General features: G+C 41.0%; 1 pseudogene; it reads left to right on the top strand.

Moving 5' to 3' along the window:
* On the top strand, positions 11941–13873 carry LOC102180966 (annotated as a pseudogene).

Here is a 16941-nt window from a genome sequence, read left to right as displayed (position 1 = left end):
AAACATTTACTGAACCAATCGACATGCATTCCTGATGTTGTCCCATTTGATACTCACAACCACCTTCTGAATTTGGAAGTGTTTTCTTCATGTCATAAGGAGACTAAGTAATTCATCCAGGATCACCCTGAAAGGCCTGATTACAAACTAAGGATATGAGACATCTTAGGAGACTTCCCTGGTGGTCCAGTGGCTAAGACCCTGCATTCCCAATGCAAGGGAACCATGTTCATCCCCTTTTCAGGGATCTAGATACCACACGACACATCTAAGACCTGATGCAGCCAAGTAAACAAAATACTTTAAAAAACACAGGGTGTAAGACATGTTAGCAGTCATGTATAAAAACACAACTTTTAATAGATGACAAAGCATTCAGTGAATTTAAGTGACTGTCTCCATAGACCACTTACAACAGAGCAAATGACACCACTAAGAACATGTAAGAATTAAAGATTTTAAAATTAAAAAAATTAAAAACTAAAAATAAAAAAAAAGAAACACAGAATTTTAAGCTTAAAATATTCTAAACAATAGGTATGGCCATTTATACATGAATATATAGGCTGCAATTTGACATTTTGAGTGTGCCTGTAATATGGCAAGAACAAAGATGACTAAGCAATAGACTCTGCCTATGAAGGTACAACACAAACAGAAACAGCACAAAAAGCTGACCCTATGCCTTTACAAGGACTTCCCTGGTGACTCAGATGGCAAAGAATCTACCTGTAATGTAGGAGACCTGGGTTCAATCCCTGGATTGGGAAGATGCCCTGGAGAAGAGAATGGCAACCCACTCCAGTCTCCTTGCCTGGAGAATCCCATGGACAGAGGAGCCTGGCAGGCTACAGTCCACAGGGTCGCAAAGAGTCAGACACACCTAAGTGGTTAATTATATGCCTTTACAGAGTTATGGAGCAAGCATTGTGGGGGCACCATTGGAACAAATAACTTCACACTAAACAGAAAGAGGGCTTCCCAGGTTTCTCAGTGGGTAAAGAATCCACCTTCAACGCAGGAAATGTAGAAGACATGGGTTCAATCACTAGGTTGGGAAGATCCCCTGGAGGAGGGCATGGCAACCCACTCCAGTATTTTTGCCTGGAGAATCCCATAGATAGAGGAACCTGGAGGGCTATAGTGCATAGGATCATAAAAGAGTCAGACATGACTGAATAAACTAAGCATGCTTGCAAAGAAGAAGAAGATTAAGGGTATTATTAAAGAAACATTGCAGGAGCAAAGGGCAGTCACAAAAGGTCCTGGCATGGAAAGAAAACCATGAGGAACTTTATAAGGTGGTTGTTTAGACTACGTAGGAAGAAATGGTAGGATATAATACTGGAAATGCAGATTACTACCAATTGTGAGGAAGTTCTGCCCACGTTTATTTGCTAAGGGAATAAGAATGTTTCTCTGAAATGTTTTACGCCAAGTAACCAAAGGAAGACTCATGTGTCTTGGCTGACTCATGGCATCAGTATTCATCTCTTATCAGACAACTTCCCTTAATTTACAGGGCTTCTTTCTCAACCTGTTGGTTTCTTTCTCTGTCTTTGATTATTCTGAAAGAAAAAATGAGCCCAGTAATTGAATCTTAATCCAAATTCACACCCGATTACCTCATAACGCACAATTTCAACAGTAGAAAAGCATGATACTCCCCTGGTATTGCAACAGGGTAAGAGTTTTCTTTTCTGAATAAAACTAGCTTCTATCCATGGTGGAGAGAAAGAGTTGGTATACAAGAACTTGATTTATAAGAACACAGATGACACAGTTTATATAAAGCATACCAGAATCTGCCTGCCAATACAGGAGATGGAGACATGGGTTCAATCCCTGGGTCAGGAAGCTCCCCTAGAGAAGGAAATGGCTACCCACTCCAATATTCTTGGCCTGGGAAATCCCATGGACAGAGGAACCTGGTGAGCTACAATCCATGGGATCTCAAAACAGTAGGGCACAGCTTGGTAACTAAACAACAACATCATATAGGTCAACAAGATGGGTGGATACGTTAGAACCCTAAAGCATAATTAAAACAACTTAGGCAATCGGTTTTAAACTGAGTTTTGAGAAATGATGTGATATTTCACATTAAGGTCAATCATGTGCCTTTAAGAGCATTGCTCTAATCAGTCGTTATTCTTGAAGAAGTAACATAAATTATAATGTTGCTTACTATTTGAAAGGCTCTTGTGCCAGCTACTCCCACCACATAGCTTTCCTATGAGCATGGAAATCTCATGAGCCTGTGTGTACCTAACAATGGCATGTGTACATGACATCATGATTTCACTTACCAAGGACAAAATGAATCACGTCAGAAACTGCTTCATTTCATGGAAGCCAGAACAACCTGTCAACTTCAAAACTATGGATTTCATCTATTTCACTGAGAGTTCATACACTAAAAACTCATGTCCTATTCTATTTTATTAAAACAAGGAAAGGCTAATGTCTTCTGCTTGGTGCATCTCCAAACCTGCTTTTTCATCTTGAGGGACTTCAGTTCAGTCACTCAGTCGTGTCCGACTCTTTGCGACCCCATGAATTGCAGCACGCCAGGCCTCCCTGTCCATCACCAACTCCCAGAGTTCACTCAAACTCACGTCCATCGAGTCAGTGATGCCATCCAGCCATCTCATCCTCTGTCACCCCTTTCTCCTCCTGCCCCCAATCCCTCCCAGCATCAGAGTCTTTTCCAATGAGTCAACCCTTCGCATGAGGTGGCCAAAGTATTGGAGTTTCAGCTTTAGCATCATTCCTTCCAAAGAACACCCAGGGCTGATCTCCTTTAAAATGGACTGGTTGGATCTCCTTGCAGTCCAAGGGACTCTCAAGAGTCTTCTCCAACACCACAGTTCAAAAGCATCAATTCTTCAGTGCTCAGCTTCCTTCACAGTCCAACTCTCGCATCCATACATGACCACTGGAAAAAAACCATAGCCTTGACTAAATGGACCTTTGTTGGCAAAGTAATGTTAACTTGAGGAACTTACATTAACTCAAAACAGTAGAGCAATTCTTTCTGCTACAACGTTTTCTTCATGACATGCTTCTAGGATTCCATTTCCTGATGTTCATTTTCTCCTTCAAAGAGGCCTTTCTGAGTTTTACTCATTCACCTGCCTCATGGGTTGATGCAGGTAGACACTGTTTTCCTTTCCCCTTGCTTTCTGAGCCAGATATTTAGTTTCCTAATACACACCTCTAGATCTGGGCTTCTGCAATATTTGCTAGTGAGAAACATAAATTTAATGACTTCTGAGTTTGCCAAAAGCATCTATCATCTAAGCAAATCTTGCGCATCTTTATTTCCCCTACTTGGATAACTCTACCTAAAATTCATCCTCTCATCTGCCTAACATTTATCACAGACCTCTGATCTCATCAGAAAGCAAGGAGAGGAAGTAGTGAGATGTGCCTTCTGTCTGGCGACGTCAGTGCAATATACCCTCTATAATCTTGCCTCTCTTCCAGTACTGGAAATCTTGGGTCACATTCCTTTTTATTTGACCCAACTTTGAGTAGTTGGGCTGACAAACAGAGAAAGAAATTTATTGGAAGAATATCAGGTTTCCCACATTCTCAGGAAGACTAGAGATCTATGTGCAAAATGAGAAAAAAGGCGGTGAGAGGCTATATCACTGAAACCACAGCCAAAATCATACCACAGAACCGGTTCAGCAAAAAGACAACCACAGATCAGGGCTTCAGATACCAAAACCAAACAGATCAAACATAAAAATAAAAAAATGTCCACTGCATCTTGATTATGATACTGTACCTTATGGAATACCTACTTGACCACGTTTCTACATGCAGTAGTATAATTCGTCTCCTTATTTCTCTTTTAATCTTCCATCAGCTAGTACTGTAGTTCCCAAACTAGGACCTGAGGTAATCTAGGGGACCCAACAAGATATTTTAAATTTTCAAGGACAGCATAGCAGCATCTGTCAGGTACTACTACACTTGAAGTGATTCACATTCTCATTAGATCATGCTACACTCCTTTCAAAGACGTTTCTGTCTTTGCAAAGCTGGGCTTTCCATGATTGCTGCAGTAAAAAGCAAGGACCACGTGAAAATCAATGGGTAACAGGAAATGAGAGTGCAGTGTCCAAACATTCCAAGGTTAGTGAAGTTGGACTGTGCCCAGTAGGTACACACATCCTGTTAGTAACTGTGTCTATTCAAGATGAAACTAAACACTTTTTCTTTAGATATATATATATGCTTTATAAAGGGCTTCCCTGGTGGCTCAAATAAATGGTAAAGAATCCACCTGGAGAGGGTGTGGAGAAAAGGAGAGGGTGTGGAGAAAAGGGAACACTCTTACACTGTTGGTGGGAATGCAAACTAGCACAGCCACTATGGAGAACAGTGTGGAGATTCCTTAAAAAATTGCAAATAGAACTGCCTTAGGACCCAGCTATCCCACTGCTGGGCATACACACCAAGGAAACCAGAATTGAAAGAGACACATGTACCCCAATGTTCATCGCAGCACTGTTTATAATAGCCAGGACATGGAAACAACCTAGATGTCCATCAGCAGATGAATGGATAAGAAAGCTGTGGTACATATACACAATGGAGTATTACTCAGCCATTAAAAAGAATACATTTGAATCAGTTCTGATGAGATGGATGAAACTGGAGCCGATTATACAGAGTGAAGTAAGCCAGAAAGAAAAACACAAATACAGTATACTAACACATATATATGGAATTTAGAAAGATGGCAATGATGACCCTGTATGCAAGACAGGAAAAAAGACACAGATGTGTATAACGGACTTTTGGACTCAGAGGGAGAGGAAGAGGGTGGGATGATTTGGGAGAATGGCATTGAAACATATATACTATCATGTAAGAATTGAATCGCCAGTCTATGTCCGACGCAGGACACAGCATGCTTGGGGCTGGTGCACGGTGATGACCCAGAGAGATGTTATGGGGAGGGAGGTGGGAGGGGGGTTCATGTTTGGGAACGCATGTACACCCGTGGTGGATTCAAGTCAATGTATGGCAAAACCAATACAGTATTGTAAAGTAAAATAAAGTATAAATAAAAATTTTTTTAAAAATTAAAAAAAAAAAAAAGAATCCACCTGCAGTGCAGGAGCCCTGCATTCAATCCCTTGGTTGGGAAGATCCCCTGGAGAAGGGAATGGCAACCCACTTCAGTATTCTTGCCTAGAGAATTCCATGGACAGAGGAGCCTGGCAGGCCCCAGTCCATGGGGTCACAAAGAATGACTGAGTGACTTTCACTTTTACTTTCATGCTTTATAAATGGCTACTTGGTTGTTAAAACATGAAAACTTACTAAGGTGTTTAAACCTAACAATTTAACAAATGGAACTGTTAGGTATTTCTTTTGGCCCAGGTAGGTTGTGGGAAAAAATTATTGAGACACTAATGGTACCATGAACCAAAACAATTTAAGAAACTCTAAACTAGTGCAATGTTTATTGGTTAAAAAACTAAATGCTTTTGGGGACTTCCCTGACGGTACAGAGGTTAAGAATCTACCCTGCAATACAGGGGACACAGTTTCAATCCCTGGTCAGGGAACTAAGTTCCCATGTGCCACACAGCTCAGTTAAAAAAAAAAAAAAAAAAAGAATTAGTAGTCAAAAAACTCCAAGCAAACAAAAGTACAAGACAAGACTGGACAGCTTCACAGGGCAATTCTATCAAACATATAAAGAAGAACTAATGCCTATCCTTCTCAAACTATTCCAAAAAACTGAAAAGGAGGGAACACTCCCAAATTTATTATTTGATGTCGTATTACCCTAATACCAAAACCAGACAAAGATACTATTTGAAAGAAAATCACAGGCCAACATCTCTGGGGAATCTAAATGCAAAAATAATCAGCAAACTATCAGCAAACTGAATTCAACAGTACATAAAAATGATCACACTCCTTGATCAAGTGGGATTTATTCTAGGGATGCAATATCTGCAAATCAATCAACGGAATACACCATATTAACAAAAGGATGGATAGAAATCACATGATCATCTCACTCAGACATGTCCAGCTCTTTGTGACCCCACAGACTGTAGCCTGCCAGGATCCTCTGTCCATGGAATTCTCCAGGCGAGAATACTGAAGTGGGTAGCTGTTCCCTTCTCCAGGGGATCTTTCTGACCCAGGGATCAAACCTGAGTTTCCTACACTGCAGGAAGATTCTTTACTCTCTGAACCATGATCATCTCAAAAGATTCAGAAAAGGCATTTGACAAAATTCAACGTCCATTTATGACATAAACTCTCATCGAAAGTCCTATAGAGGGAATATATCTCAACATAATAAAGGCCATATATGAGAAACCTACAGTTAACACCACACATGATGATGAAAAGTTGAAAGCTTTTCCTCTAAATTCAAGAGCAAGACAAGGATGCCCAATTTTGACACTTCCATTTAACATAGTATTGAAAGTCCTACCCACAGCAATCAGACCAGAAAAAGAAATAAAAGTATCCAAATTGGAAAAGAGGAAGTAAAACTGTTTCTATTTGTGTCAGACTCTTTGTAACCCCATAGATTGTAGCCTGCCAGGTTCCTCTGTCCATAGAATTTCCCAGGCAAGAATACTGTAGTGGGTTGCCATTCCCTTCTCCAGGGGATCATCCCTACTAAGGGATCAAACCCAAGTCTCCTGCATTGCAGGCAGATTCCTTACCGTCTGAGCCACCAGGGACCTACAATTCATTTGTAGATGACCTGACATTATATGTAGAAAACCCTGAAGTATCCACCAAAAAAACTATTAGAACTAACGGTTTTTCCAGTGGTCATGTATGGATGTGAGAGTTGGACTGTGAAGAAAGCTGAGTGCTGAAGAATTGATGCTTTTGAACTGTGATGTTGGAGAAGACTCTTGAGAGTCCCTTGAACTGCAAGGAGATCCAACCTGTCCATTCTGAAGGAGATCAGCCCTGAGTGTCCTTTGGAGGGAATGATGCTGAAGCTGAAACTCCAGTACTTTGGCCACCTCATGGGAAGAGTTGACTTATTGGAAAAGACTCTGATGCTGGGAGGGATTGGGGGCAGGAGGAAAAGGGGACGACAAAGGATGAGATGGCTGGATGGCATCACTGACTCAATGGACGTGAGTCTGAGTGAACTCTGGGAGATGGTGATGGACAGGGAGGCCTGGAGTGCTGTGATTCATGGGGTAGCAAAGAGTTGGACACAACTGAGCAACTGAACTGAACTGAAGTCAGTAAAGTTGCAGGATATAAGATTAATATACAGTTGATATTTATTATTTTAAGTTTAAATTTTGGAGTAAGACATATGCAGTAATAGATAAGTAATACAGAGACTAAAAGAGATATGACAATTAAATGCAATGTATGATCCTATATTGGATATTGAAGGCAAGGGAGGACGCTTTAAAGAACATTATTGAATCAGTTCAGTTCAGTTCAGTCACTCAGTCATGTCCGACTCTTTGTGACCCCATGAACTGCAGCAAACCGGGCCTCCCTGTCCATCACCAACTCCCAGAGTCCACCCACACCCATGTCCATTGAGTCGGTGATGCCATCCAACCATCTCATCCTCTGTCATCCCCTTCTCCTCCTGCCCTCAATCTTTCCAAGAATCAGGGTCTTTTCAAATGAGTCAGCTCTTCACATCAAGTGGCCAAAGTATTGGAGTTTCAGCTTCAACATCATTCCTACCAGTAAACACTCAGGACTGATCTCCTTTAGGATGGACTGGTTGGATCTCCTTGCAGTCCAAGGGACTCTTAAGAGTCTTCTCCAACACCACAGTTCAAAAGCATCAATTCTTCAGCACTCAGCTTTCTTTATAGTCCAACTCTTACATCCATAGATGACTACTGGAAAAACCATAGCCTTGACTAGATGGATCTTTGTTGGCAAAGTAATAATGTCTCTGCTTTTGAATATGCTATCTAGGTTGGTCATAACTTTCCTTCCAAGGAGTAAACGTCTTTTAACTTCATGACTGCAGTTACCATCTGCAGTGATTTTGGAGCACAAGAAAATAAAGTCAGCCACTGTTTCCCCATCTATTTGCCATGAAGTGATGGGACCAGATGCCATGATCTTCGTTTTCTGAATGTTGAGCTTTAAGCCAACTTTTTCATTCTCCTCTTTCACTTTCATCAAGAGGCTCTTTATCGCTTCTTCACTTTCTGCTATAAGGGTTGGTGTCATCTGCATATCTGAGGTTGTTGATATTTCTCCCGGCAATCTTGATTCCAGCTTGTGCTTTCTCCAGCCCAGCATTTCTCGTGATGTACTCTGAATATAAGTTAAATAAGCAGGGTGACAATATAGAGCCTTGATGTACTCCTTTTCCTATTTGGGACCAGTCTATTTTTCCACATCCAGTTCTAACTGTTGCTTCCTGTCCTGCATACAAGTTTCTAATTATTGAATAATTGGCAGAATTTGAATATTGACAGTATATTGGGTCATAGTACTAAACTTCTTGAATGTGATCATTGGACTGTGGTTATGTGAGGAAATGTCCTTATTAAGCAATGCATATTGAAATGTTTAGAAATAAAAGGATATGATATCTATAACTAACTTCTACTATTTAGGGAAAAATTAATAGTAATATATATTATAAATGTTGCTCAGTCATGTCCAACTCTTTGTGACCCCATGAACTGCAGCATGACAGGCTTTCTTGTCCATCACCAACTCCTGGAGCTTGCTCAAACTCAAGTCCATCAAGTCGGTAATGTCATCCAACCATCTCATTCTCCGTTGTCTCCTTCTCCTCCTGCCTTCAATCTTTCCCAGCACCAGGGTCTTTTCCAATGAGTCAGCTCTTCACATAAAGTGGCCAAAGTATTGGAGTTTCAGCTTCAACATCATTCCTTCCAATGAATATTCAGGACTGATTTCCTATAGGATTAACTGGTTTGATCTCCTTGCAATCCAAGGGACTCTGAGTGATAAGGTAAATGTGACAAATAGCAAATCTGGATAAAAGATATTCAAGAGTTTTTTGTAATTTTCTTACAATTCATCAGTAACTTTTAAATTATTTTTTAAAGGTTTTGTCCTAAAATGGTTAAATGGAGCAATTGGTCACATGCAGTTTGGCCTAAAATGTATTGTTTTCAGTATTTGAACACATTATTGATCAGAGATGTATTAACGCCATAGGTGTTAGCTTCTGCAGAATTCCCTGGTCAATAATGTGTTAAAATGTAATAAGGCTTTTATTTTCTTTGATAAGAAATAGGAAGTGTTTTGATCATTTAATAATGATAACTTTTCCTACTTTGGGTGCTTTGAAAACCAAATAGTAGCATAAATATTTTGTGTATATTGCATTTTCAGGAAGGAATTAGATGTGGATAATTTAGATTAAAATACTACTTACAATTTTCTGTATTTAAGTCCTATACTTATTCTGAACTAGAATGATTTGGATCAAGTAAAGAGACTTGAAAGCAAACTGAAGAGTTAATGATCAACTCTAAAGCCTGCGTGGTGCAAAATGTCAAAATTTAACTTTGGTAACCCTGATACTGGTTAACACTTCATGATGATCTGATTTGCCACCATACTCTTACTTGTTCCTATGATTGTCCAGGGATATTTTCTAGTTAGAAAATTTTATATTATTCAATTTTTACATTTTAATTCTTCACGTTTTAATGTAAGCTTCATGGAAACAATGTAGTCACTGTCCCCCACACCAGTCTCCATCCCTTATTCCCCCTGTGTCATTCCACTTTTTTACTTTTACCTTCTTTGACCCTGTTACCCTTTCCCATTGTATCCTTCTCTACTTTTTTTTAATTGAAAACTTTCTTCCTGGTTCTCCATACTAGCCTCACCTTAGTTTCAGCTTTCATCATCTCATGCTTAGATCACTGTAATCATCTCCAAACTGGTCTTCTACCTCTAGGCTCTCCCAACAAATCCACACACTACAGAAGTATTTATTTTTAGAAATTCAAAATCTATATACTTGTCTACTATATCCAGTTTAAACTTTCCAGGATGATATTCAAGGTCCTCCAGGACTAGCACCAAATAACTCGTACTAGCACTTGAGTTAGCTCCCACAGTTTCCCAGCACAAAATCTCCTCCCCAGCCATCTAGGTTTGTGCTGTCATTTCCTTATCTCTAAGAGATCAAAATATGTTTTTTCCTCCTTAAATAACCTGAGAGAACTTTGTTTCTCTCTCCTTCCCAGTTATCCATCACTGACATATTTAGGACAAAGGTCAAGAAGGTTCCCTGGTGGCTCAGATGGTAAAGAATCCACTTGCAATGCGGGACACCTGAGTTCTATTCCTGGATTGGGAAGATGCCTTGAAGATACCATTTGACATGTGGCCCAGGGCATCTTAAGTGTTTGCTCCTAAATAGAAGTAAACCTCATGAGTGAAAGTTGCTCAGTCATGTCCAACTCTTTGCAACCCCATGGACTGTAGCCAGCCAGGCTCCTCTGTCTATGGGGATTCTCCAGACAAGAATCCTGGAGTGGGTTGTCATGCCCTTCTTCAAGGCTCAGAGGTTAAAGCGTCTGCCTGGAATGAGGGAGACCCGAGTTTGATCCCTGGGTTGAGAAGATCCTCTGGAGAAGGAAATGGCAACCCACTCCAGTACTCTTGCCTGGAGAATCCCATGGAGGGAGGAGCCTGGTAGGCTACAGTCCATGGGGTCACAAAGAGTCGGACACGACTGAGTGACTTCACTCACTTGTGAATGGTTGCATGAATATTGCAATGCTCTGGCTTCAGTCTTATGCCATCTAAGCAGGGCTATAGCCTGGAAGTACAGGAGAGTTAATAAATGATGAGGGATGGCAGTCAGTGGATAAATAGCCCATCCTTCACTGAACAATTCCGTTGTTCAGTCGCTAAGTCATATTCGCCTCTATGTGACCCCATGAACTGCTGAGCCACATTCTATGTGGTTCTACTGATAATCCTCAAAGTAAATGAGTCTCATGTTGCCACAGTGGTTTCTATCTGGGTAGCATACTCTTTATTGGCTTTCGCTTTTCCTTGTCTTACTCTTCATACTTCCTCACTCTGTTTCCTGGGATCAATAGCATCAGTTCCCAGGTAAATGCACTTGAACTAGCTATATCCAAGTCCTTACTTAGGCTCCACTTTTGCAGGACCCAAGACATAAAACCATATTCATTATTCTTCTGTTGCTTTATTAATAAAATACTATGTTTTAGCTGCACCCATGGCCACTTGGTTATAGGTTGCATTTTTCCACCATCTTTGCAACTAAATGAGTATATATGACTTGCTTACGAATGGGATACAAGTGAACTTATATGCCAAGCCTAGACATTAAAAGAAATACAGGTAAGCTTTTCTTTCTCCTTTTTCTGTTCCTGATGGCTGAGATGAAGAAGTGATGGCAAGAGCTGCAACAGCCATGACGGACCCAGAGATAGAAGCCATCGTTTAAGGACAGACTGATCTGCCCATCCCACTCTGTGTATTACTTCAATGTCAGCTGACACAGGAGAGAAAAACAAACTTCTCTCTTCTTAAGCCATGGTATTATAGAGATTTCTGTTTTAAAGTGGCTTAGACAATATCCTTAGTTTGGACAAAGTCATACAGCTTTTAAGTAAGGGACTTCACAACTCAACTCTTAGCAAGCCATTCATTTGTTGTGGCTAGTAATATCCCTCTTATGTGTCTACATGGTGGGTCAGTAAAAAGACTAAGTAATACTGCATTACCTATGACACGTTCCAGAAAAGACGATGTCCCTCCCTTTTTCCAGTGGAGGAGGGAAAGAGTGATTCTGAGTCCCTTAAAGAATACAAAGCCAGATCTCTTACATCTACTGCCTCAGAGTTGCTCTATAAGAAGCAACAACCTCCTTTCATCCTCTCTGCCATCTAGCTGGGCAGCCATAAAACAGCAACTATGTATCAGTGCATCTTCATCCATGCTGGCCAGGATGGTGTCCAGATCAGCATTGTTGGCTGGGAGCTTTGTTGGCTGGGAGCACTACTGCCTGGAACATGGCTCCCAGTCGGATGGCAAGATGCCAAGTGACAAGACCACTGGGGTGGTGATGACTCCATCATCTTCTTCAAAGAGACAAGTGCTGGGAGGCTTGTGCCTAGGGCAGTTTTGCAGACCTGGAACTCACAGTCATGGATGAAGTTTGCACAGACAGGTACCGCCAGCTCTTCCACTTTGAGCAGCTCATCACAGACAAGGAAGATGTTGCCTGTAAATATGCCCAACATTTTTTCAGTGCACCACTGGCAAGGTGACAGTTCGACCGTAAAGAAAACTGAGGGCATAAGAACTGATGTTTTTGAACCGTGGTGTTGGAGAAGACTCATGAGCATCCCTTGGACTGCAAGGAGATCAAACCAGTCAATCCTAAAGGAAATCAGCCCTGAATATTCATTGGAAGGACTGCTGCTGAAGCTGAAACTCCAATACTTTGGCCACCTGATGTGAAGAACTGACTCATTGGAAAATACCCTGATGCTGGGAATGATTGAAGGTAGGAGGAGAAGGGGATGACAAAGGACAAGATGGTTGGATGGCATCACCGACTCGATGGACATGAGTTTGAGCAAGCTCCAAGAGTTGGTGATGGACAGGGAGTGCCACAGTCTATGGAGTCACAAAGAGTCAGACACGACTGAGCAACTGAACTGAACTGACTGGCAAGGGGATCACTAACCTCATCATGGACCAAATTCAGAAACTGACTGACTAGTCACAGGTCTTCAAGGCTTCTTGGTTCTCCACCACTTTGGTGGGAGAACTGGTTCTAGGTTCACTTCTTTGCTAATGGAACATCTGCTGATTATGGCAAGAAGTCCAAGCTGCAGTTCTCCGTTTACTCAGTGACCCCAGGTTTCCATAGCTGTAGTTGAGCCCTACAACTCTATCATCACCACCCACACCCCCTAGAGCACTCTGATTGTGGTTTCATGGTAGACAATGAGGGCACCTATGACATCTGTCTTAGAAACCTTGATATTGAGTAACCAACATGTACTAACCTGAACAGATTGATAGGTCAAGTTTGTCTTCCATAACTGCTTCCCTAAGGTATGATGGAACCCTGAATGTTTGGCATTTGTTTGTTTGTTTGTTTGTTTGTTTTTATTTTGGCCACTTTTGTACTGTAATCTTAATTCCCTGATCAGGGATGGAACCCATGCCCGCTGTCATGGAAGCACTGAGTCTTGACCACTGGACCTCCAGGGAAGTCCTAGAACCCTGAATGTTGATCTGACAGAATTCCAGACCAACCTGGTGCCCAATCCATGCATCCACTTCCCCGGCCACATATGCCCCTGTCATTTCTGCTGAGAAAGCCCACCATGAAAGGCTCTCTGTAGCAGAGGTCACCAGTGCTTGCTTTGAGCCAGCTAACTAGATGGTGAAATGTGACCCTCACCATGGTAATTGCACGGCCCGCTGCCTGTTGTACTATGGCAATCTGGTTCCCAAAGACGTCAGTACTGCCACTGTCACCATCAAGACCATCCAGTTCTTGGAATGGTGCCCCACTGGCTTCAGAGTTGACATTAGCTACCAGCCTCCCACTATGACACATGGCAGACACCTGGCCAAAGGACAGAGAGCTGTGTGCATGCTGAGCAACACCACAGCCATCAATGAGGCCTGAGCTCACCTGGACCACAAGTTTGACCTGATGCCTGCCACGCGTGCCTTTGTTCACTGGTACATGGGTGAGGGCATGCAGGAGGGAGAGTTTTCTGAGGCCTGTGTGGACATGGCTGCCCTTGACAAGGGTTATATGGAGATTGATGTGGATTCTGTTGAAGGAGAGGGAGAAGAAAAAGGAGAGAAATACTCAAGTTAAAAACGACACAGAGGTATTGCTTTTACAGGGAAGTTGATTCTATTTTAAACGTGGAAAAGCTGTGGTCCAATCAGTTAATTCGCATGTAGCAGTGTATATCCTCATACACAATTATTGACCTATGCTTTAAAAATGATACTTTGTTACAGACCCAAGTTATCCATTTTTTCTCTGATGGGTTTAGATAAAATCTTTCCTGTCTTAAATGAAAAATAATGCAAACAAAATGAAGAAGCTGTGAAGCTATACAGAAAACTTAAATCTACTATCATTATTACAATACCCAAGGCAAACTATTTACTCATAACATGGGCTGAACTGTGACCTCCCCCCCCCGCCCCCCCAAAGTTTATGTATTGAAGTCCTAACCTCCCACCAGTGTATCAGAATGTGACTATATTTGGAAATAAAATATTTAAAGTAACACTTAATTTTTAAAAAGGCCATTAAGGAGGGCCCTAACCCAATCTGACTAGTGTCTTTATAATAAGAGGAAATTTTAACACATGCAGACATCAAGGAGGTTCACACAGAGAAAAGAACATGGTAAGAGGCAAAGAGAGGGCAGCCATCTATCTGCAAGCCAAGGAAAAGGGCCTGAGAGGAAACCACACCATCACCTTGGTCCAAGACAACTTGATCTTGACCTTGATCTTAATCTTGGGCTTCCAGTCTCCAGACTATGAGAAATAAACATCTACTATTTAAGCCACCTAATCCCTGGATCAGGAAGGTCCCCTGGAGAAGGAAATGGCAACCTACTCCAATATCCTTGCCTGGGAAATCCCACAGACAGAGGAGCCTGGCAGACTATGGCCAATAGCATTGCAGAGTCAACATGACCAAGTAACTGAACGCTGACACTAACGGAGTCCATGGTACTTTGTTATAGCAGCCTTAGCAAAGAAATAAAATCATTTACCTTAAAAATAACAGAAGGACCTAGCATCTAATTCCACTGGATTTAAATAAGTAAATGAATAGTGATGGTGTTATACTGCTAGGAAACATCAAGAACAGTTTTCTCTATAACAAGCCATTCATTAAATAAACACATTTTAATTCTGCTTGACTAAGGGAGAAGAGTAGTGGCATGACCTAGCTTAGACATTTGTAACATTCAGAAAGAACACAAGGGCCTCTGTGAACCGTTGTAACTTTGCTAAATGTAAAATGACATTGGTCTAGATTCATCTGAAATGATGAAGCAGCAGAATTCTGAACAACAAGCTGAGCAGCTGCATGAACTTCCAGAAGTGAAGAGTTTCATAAACATCATTAAAATTTTATCCAAAGCAGGCCACAAGATGTCAGAGGAAAATGAGGCTTTACAACTGTAAAACATATATATATATATGTTTTTTCATGTTTGATTTTCAATGAACCAATTATTTCTATGGTTATAGGATGCTTCCTATCTTCTGATATGAAATACCTTAAACACAAAATGTCAAAAGCTGCACTTTTCCTGGAAATCACCCTCTGGCATATATTCAGTTTTGGGTGTTGGTGCTGTCATCCTCAGAGTCACTCAAGCCGGAATTTCATTTTTGTGTCAACCTTCTCTTCCATGTCTTTTTATAAAAGAGCATCCTGAGATAACATTTTAAAACTGTCACTTAAAAAAAAAAACTGTCACTACTTGCAACTATTAATCTCTGTGAATCAAAATTATCTTGCCACTTTACAACAAACAAAACTCAGAAATAAAAAAATTGCAAGGCTGAGGCTAATATAAAACTGTAAGACTCACTTCATACCTCTCCAGAAAGTCTCCCTGGACCACCAAGGTCCAGTGAGAAGGACTTTTTCATATCTCCCTTATTTGGGATTTTTTTGAGGAGGGGGGATGGCTTTTTGTTTGGTTTTTTTATTTATCTTCAACAGGAAAATTTATTTTTAAGGAAAGAATGTGACAAAAAATAGTTATTTTTTTAGAAAAAAAATACAGAAAAAGTGTTCATGAAACTCTTCTAAAATATCTCTTCTATTTTAATTAAAAAACTTTAAATTCCTAGCTCATCATGAAGTTCTTTCAGTTTGGTTTTTAAAGTTCTCTTAAAATCTTAGGATATAAAGAAACAATGAAAAAGTGACCATAAAAAGTAGAACAAAGTTAGAGTTTATAATGTAAATGAGTTCAAGTATATAATTTTTAAAAACTTACCAAAATAAGAAGGTTCAGAAAGAGAAAAACAAATATCACATATATGTGGATATATACATATCGATATAAATAACGAATATATGTGAAACCTAGAAAAATGGTACGGATGAACCTATTTGTGGGACACGAATAGATATGGAGACATAGAGAACAGACATATGGGCACAGGTGGGGAAGGAGTTCAGCTCAGTTCAGTTGCTCAGTCGTGTCCGACTCTTTGCGACCCCATGAACTGCAGCACGCCAGGCCTCCCTGTCCACCACCAACACCCGGAGTTCACTCAGACTCACATCCATCGAGTCAGTGATGCCATCCAGCCATCTCATCCTCGGTCATCCCCTTCTCCTCCTGCCCCCAATCCCTCCCAGCATCAGAGTCTTTTCCAATGAGTCAACTCTTTGCATGAGGTGGCCAAAGTACTGGAGCTTCAGCTTCAACATCATTCCTTCCAAAGAAATCCCAGGGCTGATCTCCTTCAGAATGGACTGGTTGGATCTCCTTGCAGTCCAAGGGACTCTCAAGAGTCTTCTCCAACACCACACTTCAAAAGCATCAATTCTTCGGCTCTCAGCCTTCTTCACAGTCCAACTCTCACATTCATACATGACCACTGGAAAAATCATAGCCTTGACTAGATGGACCTTTGTTGGCAAAGTAATGTCTCTGCTTTTGAATATGCTCTGTAGGTTGGTCATAACTTTCCTTCCAAGGAGCAAGCGTCTTTTAATTTCATGGCTGCAGTCACCATCTGCAGTGATTTTGGAGCCCAAAAAATTAAGTCTGACACTGTTTCCACTGTTTCCCCATTATTTCCCATGAAATGATGGGGCCAGATGCCATGATCTTAGTTTTCTGAATGTTGAGCTTTAAGACAACTTTTTCACTCTCCTCTTTCACTTTC

The sequence above is a fragment of the Capra hircus genome, chromosome 1 (assembly GCF_001704415.2).
Source record: "Capra hircus breed San Clemente chromosome 1, ASM170441v1, whole genome shotgun sequence".
Lineage (NCBI taxonomy): Eukaryota > Metazoa > Chordata > Mammalia > Artiodactyla > Bovidae > Capra > Capra hircus.
This window is presented reverse-complemented; position numbering and strand designations above follow the sequence as displayed.